Below are 12,165 nucleotides of genomic sequence, written 5' to 3'. Positions count from 1 at the left end.
AACTACCATCGTGCCTGTGCGTGCACAGTCACTGGTAATTGAAATTGCTAACAGTAGCAGAAGACCTGAGAGCATACCATATGGTTAAGGGGTGCTCTCAGACAATTTCCACCACAAGGATCTGTTGCCGTTGGCTTGTAAATTGGCCAAACTTTCATAATTTAAAAGACCTGTGCTGGGCACCTGCCTCAAGCCAAGGGTCTTTTGGAAAAGCTTATCTACTTCAGGGGACCAGCTGAAGGCATGTGCATTGCTTTCCCAATGCTCAGAGTACTGATGGGTTTTGTGTTGAGACATCCTGGTGTCTGTGGTTGCTGAAAAAGGACCCAAAGCTTGGCAGGGAGGCTGCAAGGCATGGGAAGCATTCTGATGGACACCAGATTTGTCCAGTTAGAGATGAGCCTGGCAGCCATGTTGTCCAAAGCCTGCGTCTGTGGTTAGCTGCTGGAAGAAGTGAGATTTTACTTTGGTCATCCTGTCCCACTCAATAAGCCCTCAATAAGCTTCTGTAGTGAATCAAAGTAAAGATGCAATTCAAAAGGGAAAAAGTTTCAGTACAAGTGTTTGAAGCTAACAGTTGCTGCAAAACAAGCCAGGAAATACTAGTCTGTACCTGAAGGTGCTGCAGCTGTCCTGGCACCTTGCTTCAAATTACACGTCTGCCTGCAGTGCAGCAGCCTAGGTGTCCCATAGCAGAGCAGCTCAAGTTCTTGTTCTTGGAATCATTGCTTTGATGATGTGCAGAGTTGGGCAGCTCTGCTGCTCCTTTTTTGCTGTTATAGTTGTCTGCATCTGAAATGCACCAAGTCTAAGACAGGCTTCCCCTCTGCAGTGATTGGTTGAGGAACCTTGAGCATCATTTGAGTCTGTCAAGCTGGTGTTCCATGGGTAGCAAGAAGCTACCCTGTAGTGCCCAAAGTGCCTGTAGTTGCACTTTGTTCTTAGTTCTGTGTGTATGTTGCCTCCTCAGACCCATTGTTGCCCTTCCCAAACTGGTTTGCAGTTCTCAGCCCAGTGCTTAGCAAAAGGAGAGGCTCATTCTTTGTATGAATAGTGGGATAGTAGTGAAGGAAGGGATGATTTTGCACCCCCACACTTAAGACTGAGGAACCATGTGCTGAAGTAGTGTGTCCTATCCTGTAAATAAAATGCTAAGGAAAAGTTGTAAAGGAGGTCCCAAAGCTGACCTCCGTGTGATGACTAAGTCTATCAAATGGACATGAGTGCTCTCAGCTGACCACAACAAAGACCAAGAAGCACAGGACTGATGTGTCAGTGCTTTTGCAGAGGAGGTCTGATCCTGTGGCTGCTCAGTGCAGCTGGCAGGGTGTGAGAGGTGCAGATGCTGGGGCCTCACAGTACACAGAATGTAATGCAATTTCATAGCAGAAAAGGTAATTGAATGTGGGAACACTTTTATGAAGCAGTAACACAGACTAACCGCTGCTTGAAATCTTAAAATTTGATTAGTTCCTTTTCAACAACACATGTGCTTGGCAGAATTCCCAGCCCTCTGCTCCCAGATGCACAGGCTGGAGGCTGTCACCCTTCTCCTTATGTGCCCAGGACAGGAGTCTTTGAGCAATCCCAGTTTTTCCATCATTTCACAGGGATGTTTTCTCAGACACACACTCTGTCCCTCCTGGTTTGGCAGCATCCCTGGAAGATGGAGTGATGGGGGTGGAGATGAGCATGAGGACATTGGAGTATTTTTGTTGTTTCCTGAACTGGTCCTTGGCCATGGTGGTGAGCTAGGCAGAGGTCTGTCTTACCTGAAGTGTTACCCAGGCCCTGTCTCAGGCTGATACAGTTAATTTAAAGCCTTATCAGGTGTTGTAGCAATGTAACTTTTTCCTACAATGTGCATCCCTTGGCATTTATCAACACAGAACTTCATTTACCAGCAAAGTGTCAGTTACCAAACTTCATCTGCCACTGCACAGACTTTGCACACAGACCTTGTACAGAGCCTCTGGCACCAGTGCTGGAGCAGGAGGAGACCCCTGTGTGATGTGCAGTGCTGCTGGTGCCAAAGTGCATAGCAGCAGGAGGTCAGTAGGAGGCTGAGCTGCTGCGGTGTTGCAGCAGGCAGGAACAGTGCAGGCACTGTGTGAGAGGTGAAGAGAGCATGGCACAGCAGAGGGGCCCACAAGCAGCCCATCCTCCATGTCCCCAGTGTGAATCCAGACTTTTCAAGCCCCTGTGTCATTTTCCAGTGGGTGAATGGGTGCAACACATGCCGGTTCCGTCGGGCAGAGCTGGCAGAACCAGCTGCTTCCAGAGCTGTGCTGGGGCACAGTGCCGCTGTGGGCTACTGCATGCTGGGTTTCTGGCTTTTGGTTAGCTGTTGACAAACTGAACTTGCATTTATTTTAAAAAATAATCTAGTGTATTAGAAAATTGATCCAATTGCAAAATTGGAATTCCAGAGGCTGGGTCAGTTCTGTTGTGCTCCCAGCTTACCCTGCATCAACAGGACCTGCTTCTGTGGGCAGCATCCGTGCCAGCAGAACCATGCTCTGAGTGCATGGGAGCAGCCACTGTTGCTGCCTGTAGACTTTCCCAGCTTGGTTTTAGCCAGTTCCAGCAGCAATGAGCTGTATGCCCACTTTTGGTGTGGAGGGGCCATCCTGGTCAAGAGAGGACTGTGTGCATCCCTGCGCTCAGTATGAATTGTGGAGCTGGGTCACACATCCTTTTCATGTCACATGCCTGGCTCCTGCCCGTGGTACCTTTGTGAGTGACTTGGTTGATCTCTCTCATGCTCTGAGCTCCAGGACTGCTCCAAGACCTGATGCAGCCCTGGATACTGTGGCAGCTCATCAGCAGGACCAGCAGGCCAGGGCAGAGGCAGAGGGGCACGTGACTCTGGGACTGGTGTTCAGGTGGCCACCTGTGATGGGTCACTGTCCTGCATGACAAGCAGAGGCTGAAAACAAATACAAGGAAGTGCTGAGCCTCTGCTTGAGGTCCTGTCCCAGTGTCTGAATGGTCCAGCTGTGAACCCTGGGCTGAGCATTGCCCCACACCATGGTCATGGCCAATGGTTGGTGCCATGGACTGCTGTCCATAAATATAACTAATACCCACTTGAATCTTTTAGCTGCTTTTGAACAGAGCAGGGTAATTTGAGATTTTGCTTATGCATAGTCAACACGGTGAAAGTGTGAAGTTGCTGTGCCAGGAGCGGGGCTGCCAGGCCCTGTGGCAGAGCTGCCATCCCTTGTGGCCAAGCTGCTATCCCCTCGTGGTGCTCGTCCCTCTGTGGAGGATTCACTGTCCCAGCAGGAGCATGGGGACAGCCCAGTGAGGAGCCATGCTCTCCATTAGCTGACGTCAGTGCGGCTGTGCTGGCGTGAGGACCACTTTGGAGGGACACCCCCTCAAAACTTCCCACCCACCAAGGGCTGCATGAGGCCAGGCAGAGCATCAGGCTCAGCCTCTGTCCCAGCATCCCTGCGGGCAGGAGCAGCCCTGGGGGTATGTGAGGGAGCAGTTTTGGGCTGTGCTCAGGCTGCCTGCACCTGCCTGCACCCGCCCCACACCCGTGAGCTAGGCACGAGCAGCTCAGGTTAGCATCCTGGGAAAGTTGGTGAGGTCTGGGGATAAATTGCCATCAGTTTATCTCATTTAGGAGGTAATCAGAGCCAGGGACGTGCAGAGCAATTGAATCTTAGTTGTTCTGAAGTATCATAAATCAAACGAGCTGTTGCTTTTTTACATGGGCTCATGTTAAAGAGAGCTCCGTGTCAGGCTGCCAGGGAGCATCCGCAAACTATGGCAGGCGTGGGATTGGGCTGCCGGAGATGTCACTGAGCTGGGGAGTGCAGCTCAGGCTGTCAGGGAGCCCCCACAGGCTGCCAAACGTGTGTCAGGCTGTAAGGGGACGAAGATGCTCATCCCACGGTGAAGGTGCAGTGTCGTCCTGCAAGGACCATCAGAAAGGTCTGCTCTTGTCAGAACCTAGCAAAGCTCTGCGGCCAGGAATGCCCCATCCTGCCATGGAGCAGCCCACAGCCCCCTGCAGCCACACTGCTCTTTGCCTGGACCCTGGGCCCCTGTTGAGGCTGCCAGGAGAGCCAAAGAGCCACCAGACACGGCTGAGGGCAGCAGCACCTTCGCGACGCTCCCTGCTCCAATCCTCCCATGGCTGCCAGAGCTCCGGGGATAATGAACTTCTCATGTGCTTAAAGAGTGATGCAGGGTGCATGGCGAGAAGCTGACAGCCCCTTAATGTGCTTCTCAGTGGCGGCCAAACGACGCGGTTTTGTCTTTGTTTTTTAGTTTTAAAACCCACAGGAAATTGATGGCCAGTAAAGAGTTGTGTTGGGGCGATGTGCGTGATTAATGCCAACTGTCAGGGGCTGTCGAGGCCGATCGTGGCAAGCCAGGAGTGTGAGGCTGAGCCGTGCTCACCAGATTGCTGGGGATTCCAGCTGCTATCGCTCAGCTCCCGCCTGCCCCACACAGCTTGTGTCACCAGCGTCCTCCACCAAGCCTCTTAATTCAGTGCTAACAAGTCACTCCGGCTCATTATGGACCCTGGAGCTCCGTGCTCCTTCCTGGCGGGAGGGAGGCAGCCTGTGCTGGGCATCTCTGTGGTTCAGCTGGTCCCCTGTCTCCATCAGCTCCCACCCTTGCAGTCTGTGCTTCCTGGGGGCCTTATACAGCTCCGTGTTACCCCTCTGAGAGACCCTCATTTGCACACCCCTGACCCTCTGCTCGCACCATGAAGGTAGTGTCCGTGCCGTCCCTCCCTGTTGCCTGCACACAACCCCGGCCCTTCTGCCTCCTCCCAGGCCTGCCCCTGCTGTGCACACGCTGCACCCCACGTTCATCCCCCTGTCATGTGCACAGAAATTACACCCTCCAACCCTTACGTGACCCCCTGCACACCCCAGTGTACCTCTGATGTCCCTTGGGAGCACCTGCTCCTCCTGACACGCCGTGTCCTTCCCCACACACAGCGCACACGTTTGGGACCCCTCTGTATGCCCCCGTTGTGCAGCTCGGTGTGCCCATCCACGCTCGAGCCCCAACCGCCGCTGCCCCCGGCCCCCACGCCATCCCCAGCGGTGCCGAGCCAGATCAGCCCGGGGCTCTCTGGGCCCTGGGGGCACTGGGGGGTCTCCATCACTGCTCCTGCTGTGCTCTCCTGGCGCTGTCCCTGCGGAGGGGCCTGTCCCTGTCTCACTAATACAGGTTGGGAATATTGGGTTTAATGATCTGCAAAATGAGGAGGTAGCGAGCTGACATTTACGAATGGTGCTGCATCCTTCTCTTCCCAGACGCCTGCTAATTTGTTGATATCCCAAACACCTCATAATGATATGGTACAGTCGCAGCTTGCAAACAAGCATCCTGAGGCCAGGGGCTGCTGGCTGCCCTGCTCCAGGACCCTCCCCACAGGCCTGGCAGCCAGGGAGCAGAGATGTGGGCCAGGGTCTCCCTGCATGTCTGACAGGACCTGCCCTGGTTCCTGCCGTGTGCCCCACATGCTGGAGGCATCCCCCCACCTCCTCCCTGTGTGACTGCCCACTCTGCAGGGCCTCTGGAGGCACTTCTGCTATGCCAGAAAAAAGCAGCAGAAGGGATGGCAGTGGGAGAAGGACAGCATGCAGGGAGAGGCTGGCTATGACTGGGAGATGGTGAAGAGCAGAGGTGACAGAGGAGAATTCTGCTTCAGGAGTGGGGCTCAGTGCCAGCTCTGCTTCCTGTCTTGCTGATGTTGAGTGGAATCCTGCTCCTCTCTGCCGGACCTGCTGGGATGCAGGGAAGGTATCCTTCACTATGCTGCACCCATCTGCTCAGGAAGGAGCCAGGCAGGAAGCTCTCTGGCATGGAAGGCTCTCTGCCTGGTGTGCTGGCATGGAGATGGGCTCCTGCCATCCTCTGTGCTGAACTCCCCCTTCCCATGGGGGAAGACAGTGCTGCCCTGGGCCTTTGGGCTGCTGTGGGGGAGATCTGTCCAGTGCCCTGTGCAGAGAGGGAGTTGCCGTGACATGCCGTGCTGGGAGCACGGTCCTGCTGCACTTGGTGGGGACCAGAGGGAGATTGCTCCATCCTCTGTCCTCACAGAGCTGCTTTGTATCCAGGGGCTTCTGGGACAGGGGAGCAGCCCCCCATATTGCTGTTTGTGCTCTGAGGTTGCTGCCCCAACCTGTGTGGGGGCACCCCAGGTAGGGTCAGCCTGTCGCAGTGCAGCTCCCCAAGGGAAGACACTGCCTGGGGGACCTGCTGCATCCCACAGAGAAGCTGGGTGTCCACGGGAAAGGGAGTGGGAAGTACTGTTCCTTCCCATGGCTTCACATTAGGATGGTCTCTGGGCTGGGCACCAATGCAGGGTATAGCCAGAGCCCTTTGCAGTGCAGAACCAAGCTCTGCCCCAGCCCTGTGTTGAAGCTGAGGCATTTTTAGCTCCCTGGTGTACCCCTTCTGCTCAGAGCTGTGCTTCCCCCCACTCAGAGCACGGAGAGGGGACTTGACACAACCTGTGAGGGCAACACTGTGTCACTGCTATTCCCCTTCCTTTTCCTCTCTGACATCCCACAGGTATCAGTGGGACACACTGTTCCACTGGGCACCTTGCCACAGGGCTGCCTTGAGCAGCAGATGCAAACTTCCTTACCTTCCCACTGTCCCTTTGGTCTGGCTCCTGGCTGGACACACAGGATGTCTCCATTCCCTCATTCTTGGCAGCCCCGTGGTGCTCCTCTGCTCTCTGGAGGATGTTTCCCCCCAAGGCTGGCGTGTTGGCAGAGGCAGGGTGACTGCCCTGGGGCCACTCCCTGTGGTCCCTGCCCATGTCTTGGCTGCTGGTGCAGTCTGGGTGCCATGTGGCTCTGCTGTCCCAGCCATGCCCTCCCTAATCCTGCTCCTGCTCAGAGCCCTCGTTCCTGGGCAGTGTTGGAAGGGGGGTCGAGGGGTTAACACCCATTAGCAGAGCCAGCTTGCACCAAACTGCTCAGCAACTCTTGGAGCTCAGTCTTTAAAACATCATCAAAAAATCATCAAGAGAGAGAAAGGCAGCGCATTCATTTCCACTGCCCACTAATTCTAATGAAGCTGCTATAATGGGCTCCCACCAGCGCACTGGGGCAGCCGCAGGGCTAGGGGGCCAGCCTCTGCCATCTGGCCCCTGGATAGCCACTCACTAGGAGGCAGCTGGGAAGGGCTCCCTGTTCCTGTAGGAGCGGCTTCCTCAGAGGTCTGAGCCCTGTCAGGTTGGAGCTGGCAAGCTCTGGGACTTCTCTGGCCTCTGAGAAGGAGCCTGTGTCCATGTATGGAGCAGAGGAAGGAGTTCTGCCAGCTCTGCTTCAGCAGAGGTAGTCTAAACCCTTTTGCTTATGTCATCTGCTTGGTGCTACCCTTTCATCTGGCCAGAAATGGCCCTGCAACTTTGGAAAACTGTACCTCTCCCCAAAAGAAGCTGAGAGTGCCCAGTACTTTGCATAAAACAGCGGCTCAAGTCTGATCCAACTTGTATGGGTGCCCTGAGGAGCTCAGGAACTGGTCCTAGACTGTCCCAGAAGGTCTGCACAGTGTTGGAAGCTGCTGCAAGCCCTTGATTCCCTTCCCAGCTCTGCTGATCCTCACGTGTGAATCCAGGGCTGTGATCCCACAGTGCCACGCTTTTCTGTTGTAGTCATGCTGTGCTGAGGCCTCCAAAGAGATCCAGTCCCGTAGTGCCATCCTTCACTAGGAGGTGGGGAATTTGCCTTAGCACAGCAGAAAAGCTGTGGTCTTTTGTTAGCTCTTCCCTGGCTCTGAGAGCAGCACAGCCTGTGTTTGGCATGAAGCTGGAATCCAGGAGGCACAAAGAAGGAAGGGAACGGAGCTGCTGCATCTTGCAGAGCTGGCACCAGGGCTTTAGTTGGACTGAGACTGCTCCCACAGCTGGGACTGGGCAGCCCCAGAGCTCTGGGATGTTCCTCAGCTTTGGCAGTAGGAAAGTCTGTCCGATTCAGGTTGGAACCCCAGGAATTTCTCACCCAGAAGGAGGGAACTTCTGCCCTATTGTGAATATCCTGAGTAGAGTGTTGGGAGCCACATGGAGCCTGCCGCCCCAGCATGGTGCCTCAAGGAGCACTTAGAGTAGGCATTTACTTCCCTGGAAAATGTACAGGTGCAGGAGAGCTGGGGCTGGGATTCCTGCCTGCCTGCTTAGTGGGGAGGTGCTGGGCGAACAGAAGCAAGATCCATGTCAGCCCACAGCAGGAATCCTCACTGTGTCCTGCTGACCATGATGTCCTCTTCCCGCTGTGCAGAAGGCTTGGCAGCCCGCAGGACTTTTAAATGCATCCAGTGCTTCCCAAGTCCAGGCAACCTGCTTGGGCTCTGCAACACAGCAGCAGCAGCCACAGGTGGCTCAGACCAAGGCAGGATGTGACTCGAGGAGAACAGGGCCTGTTCTGATGTGTCAGGGTCCCCCAGGAGCGCTGTCTGCAGATGCTCCCTCCAGCACCTGGGCAGCCTCTGCCCCAGGGAGCTGCTGCTCATTCCTTCCTGATAGTGCCTGGCCCCAGGCAGCCACCAGCGCTGTGGCTGTGGGGGGATGGTCCTTGCTCCCTTGCAGTCTGGAGGCTCCCTGCCTGTGCCAGGATCTGGCAGCACTCACAGGGGCTGGTGCCAGGAAGCAAAGGAGGCAATTCCTGTTACCCTGGCTGTTAGCTGGCTATTTCCTCTCCCAGTATTCACAAGCCAGCAGCTGTATATTTTCCAGGAATCTTGTAATTGAGCTGAGACTTGGTGTCTGTGGGGTCTCTTCTGTGGCTGAGAGCTGGAGGAAGGTGCTGGACAAGTGGGATGTCCCATTTACACCCAGAGAGGGAGAGTCCAGCAGTGTGACTAACTTCCTGCTCCCTGCAGCCTGTGATACTCATCCTCCTGAGGGCTCCCTCTCTCGTTCCAGCAGGACAGAGGCGGTTGCAGACAACTTTCCCTAGAGGAGTGCCAGGCTGATTTAGAGTGAAATGAGTAAAAGAGCCTTGCCTTCCTGTCTGGGAAGGGCAAGCCAGAACAAGCCCTCATGCTGGAGTCATTCCATGCTCCCCAGGCTCTGATGGTGTGGAGACCCAGCCTTGTGTTCCCACACCAGTTCACGAGCACTGGTGATCTCCAAGCCTGGTACTTGTCAGTGCAGGTGCTGACCACAAACCTGGGAGGAAGGGCTGTGCACTCCCATCATGCCCAATAGACCTGGCTTTCCTAGGGAAACTTCCCAAGGCTGCTTCATGTTCTGGGGATGTTCGTGGACACAGCCTGACTCAGATGGGCCCAGGTGGCCCCACAGTGGCCATGCCCTTGGTGGCACCTGGCCAGGGGCATCTGCAGCCATTTGCTGGAGGCTGTGGCAGCTCCTCAGTCCCTGCCTTTCTGCTGCTTCCCTCTGCATTGAGGGGCTTCTGTGCTGCAGAGAAGTCAGAGAGAGGAGGGAATCTCCCTCAAGCCCCTCCAGACTCCCCTGCTCACCTCCCCACGTCTTGCCTGCTGTGCACAGAACCTACCAGGCTTGAGGCCAGAGCAGCTCTACCTTGATGTGGACCAGAGGCCTCTCGGCCTCCGTGCTGTCTCTGGAGCTGAGCAGTTGACTCCCTGCTTTTAATAGAGAGCTGGGAAGGCACATTATGGAGATGAGGATGTTATTTGCATAACGCTAATTAGGTAATTACAAATCATTTTGCTATGAGCTGAAGCGTGTGCTGTGACATAACGTTTATTAGTCATTCCATTCAGGCCCCGCTTAGTTAAGTCATTTACTGCACTAACTACTGAAGTTGGCAATAAAAGGTAAATGCTGGTGCTGGGTGTGAGGCTGACACGACACCCCATGAGCTGTGCCCGTGGGGGGCTGTGTGGAGCAGAGCCAGGCTGGCAGGGGTTAGCAGGGCAGAACACCTTTTAAGCCTTGGTGAGGAGCCTGCCACAGACCCCTCTTGCATTACCTCACTCCGTGTGCCCAGCCCTCCCTCCAAAGCCACTTGAGGGTGGGCAATGAGCACTGGTGCTGTATGCAGGCACCTGCTCAGTGGAGGAGCTGATTTCACTGCTCCGGAGTTTGGCAGCTTTCTCTGAGGGTGGGACACAGGGCAAAGAGAGTGGGAACAAGCCAGTGGAGCTGTGTGGGGCAGAGGGGAGGGCTGGCACAGAGCTCTGACTCTTCTCTGCAGGCACTTGCCTGTCCCAGCCTCCTGGGCTCTGCTGCTGCCTCGACCCTGCCATGTGGGGATTGTGGTAGCCTGCCAGGGTCTGTCCCATGGCAGACCCCCTCCTTCCCAGCCCCATGTTATGGCACACCGTTCTCTTCCAGAACCAGATGAGCCATTTGAGTTCATTATCGTGTCACTGACGGGCCAGACGTGGCTCTTCGAAGCCTCAACATCAGAGGAGCGGGAGCTCTGGGTACAGGCCATTGAGAGCCAGATCCTGGCCAGCCTGCAGGGCTGTGAGAGCAGCAAAAACAAGGTAAGAGGCTTTGGCCAACTTCTGTTCTATCTTCTCTGGCATCTGCTTTGCCACATTCCTTCATGTCCCACACTTGCCTGTCTGTCCACACTGAATCCTGCCCTGATCCCTCTTCTCCCAGTGAGAGTTCAGTCCTATCCCTGGCACTATGCAGTTCCCCCAGGTTTCTTGTCACCTCTTCCCCACCTGGCTCTGGCCCCACAGAGTACTCTGCATCCCATGTGGCTGGATCCTGTATGATTCATTCCCTCCCTGGACATCTCTGCCCTTTCTCTCCACTTTGCCCACTGTCCCCTGCTCCTCTGGCACACAGCTGGCCACTGCAGACCCTGTTTTCAGAGCCTCCATACCGGCCAGCCTCAGAGGGCATGGTGTGGCACTCCAGGAGGGGTGCAGGGTGCATGGTGGGGTGTCTGGCCTGCAGTGAAGGGGGCCTTTGGGGTTCTTTGCAGGCTCGGCTGGGCAGCCAGGGCGACGCGCAGGCCATGCAGGCCGTCCGCACCGCACGCGGGAACAGCTTCTGCGTGGACTGCGATGCACCAAGTGAGAGATGTGCACTGGGCAGGGGGCTCGGCGGGGAGGGGAAGGGGCTCCAGCCAGCCCAGGCATCCCCTCTCTCAACCCACAGAGACCTGCTCTGTGTGTGTGTCTGTCCCGTCCTCTCCTGCAGTGGACCTGCTCCTCGGGGTTGGGCTACAGACCACACTGCCCCACTGGCCTGTGACCCCTCACTGGCCAGCCTGAGGTCCCGGCCTCTCCGTGCCTACCTCTCCCAGGAACACTGAACTTGGAAGGGCTCTGGTGGGCAGGTGCCCGCAAATATGGGTCTGAAGCACAGGAGATGGGCTGGTGAGTCTCTTGGCAGGTTATTAACTCTGCCCCACTGATCCTGCTGCCCTCAGATCCGGACTGGGCCAGTCTGAACCTGGGTGCTCTCATGTGCATCGAGTGCTCCGGGATCCATCGAAACCTGGGCACTCACCTGTCCCGTGTGCGCTCCCTGGACCTGGATGACTGGCCTAGCGAGCTCCTCATGGTCATGACGGCCATCGGCAACGCGCTTGCAAACGCTGTCTGGGAGGGAATGGTGGAGGGGTACCCCAAGCCCACACCTGAGAGCAGTCGGTAAGGAAGGTGGCGAACCTCAGAGATGCTTCTTGGGAAACACACCAGGAGGGCTGGGGGACACTGCAGGAGTTGGGAGCAGCCATTAAGGCAGTCAGGATTCCTCAGGATGTTCCAGTATTGGGGGTCCCGTCTGCCTGCGAGGCACTGGCCACCCTCTCCTGCCATCCTGGTGTGGCAGTGGGCTCTGTGGCAGCCACAGCCATGCGGTGACTCTGAGAGCTGAGGCTGGCTGAAAAGCCGAAGGGGTTAACAGAGATGGCTTGGCAGCGTCGTGCGGGTCTCCAGGGTCCATCCCTTTCAGGCCCTTGTCTGTCCCTATCGGAGCCACTCTCCTGTCACTCATCCCAACAAGAGCCCATTCTGAGGCTTATCAGCGGCGGAGCGCGGGTCAGGGGGCGGCGGCAGCGAGCGTGCTCGCCGGGGCACTGATGGGGAGAATGGCAGCAGATAGCGGCGGGCCGGCAGCATCGATCCCCGGCCCGCGGCCCCGGCGGGACAGACGCGGACACAGCCTTTGTTTGCACCAGGCGCGACGGCGGCAGCGATAAGGTGCCTCCCGTGGCACTGGGCTGG

Source organism: Cinclus cinclus, chromosome 1, assembly GCF_963662255.1.
Source record: "Cinclus cinclus chromosome 1, bCinCin1.1, whole genome shotgun sequence".
In the NCBI taxonomy this organism is placed as follows: Eukaryota; Metazoa; Chordata; class Aves; order Passeriformes; family Cinclidae; genus Cinclus; species Cinclus cinclus.
This window is presented reverse-complemented; position numbering follows the sequence as displayed.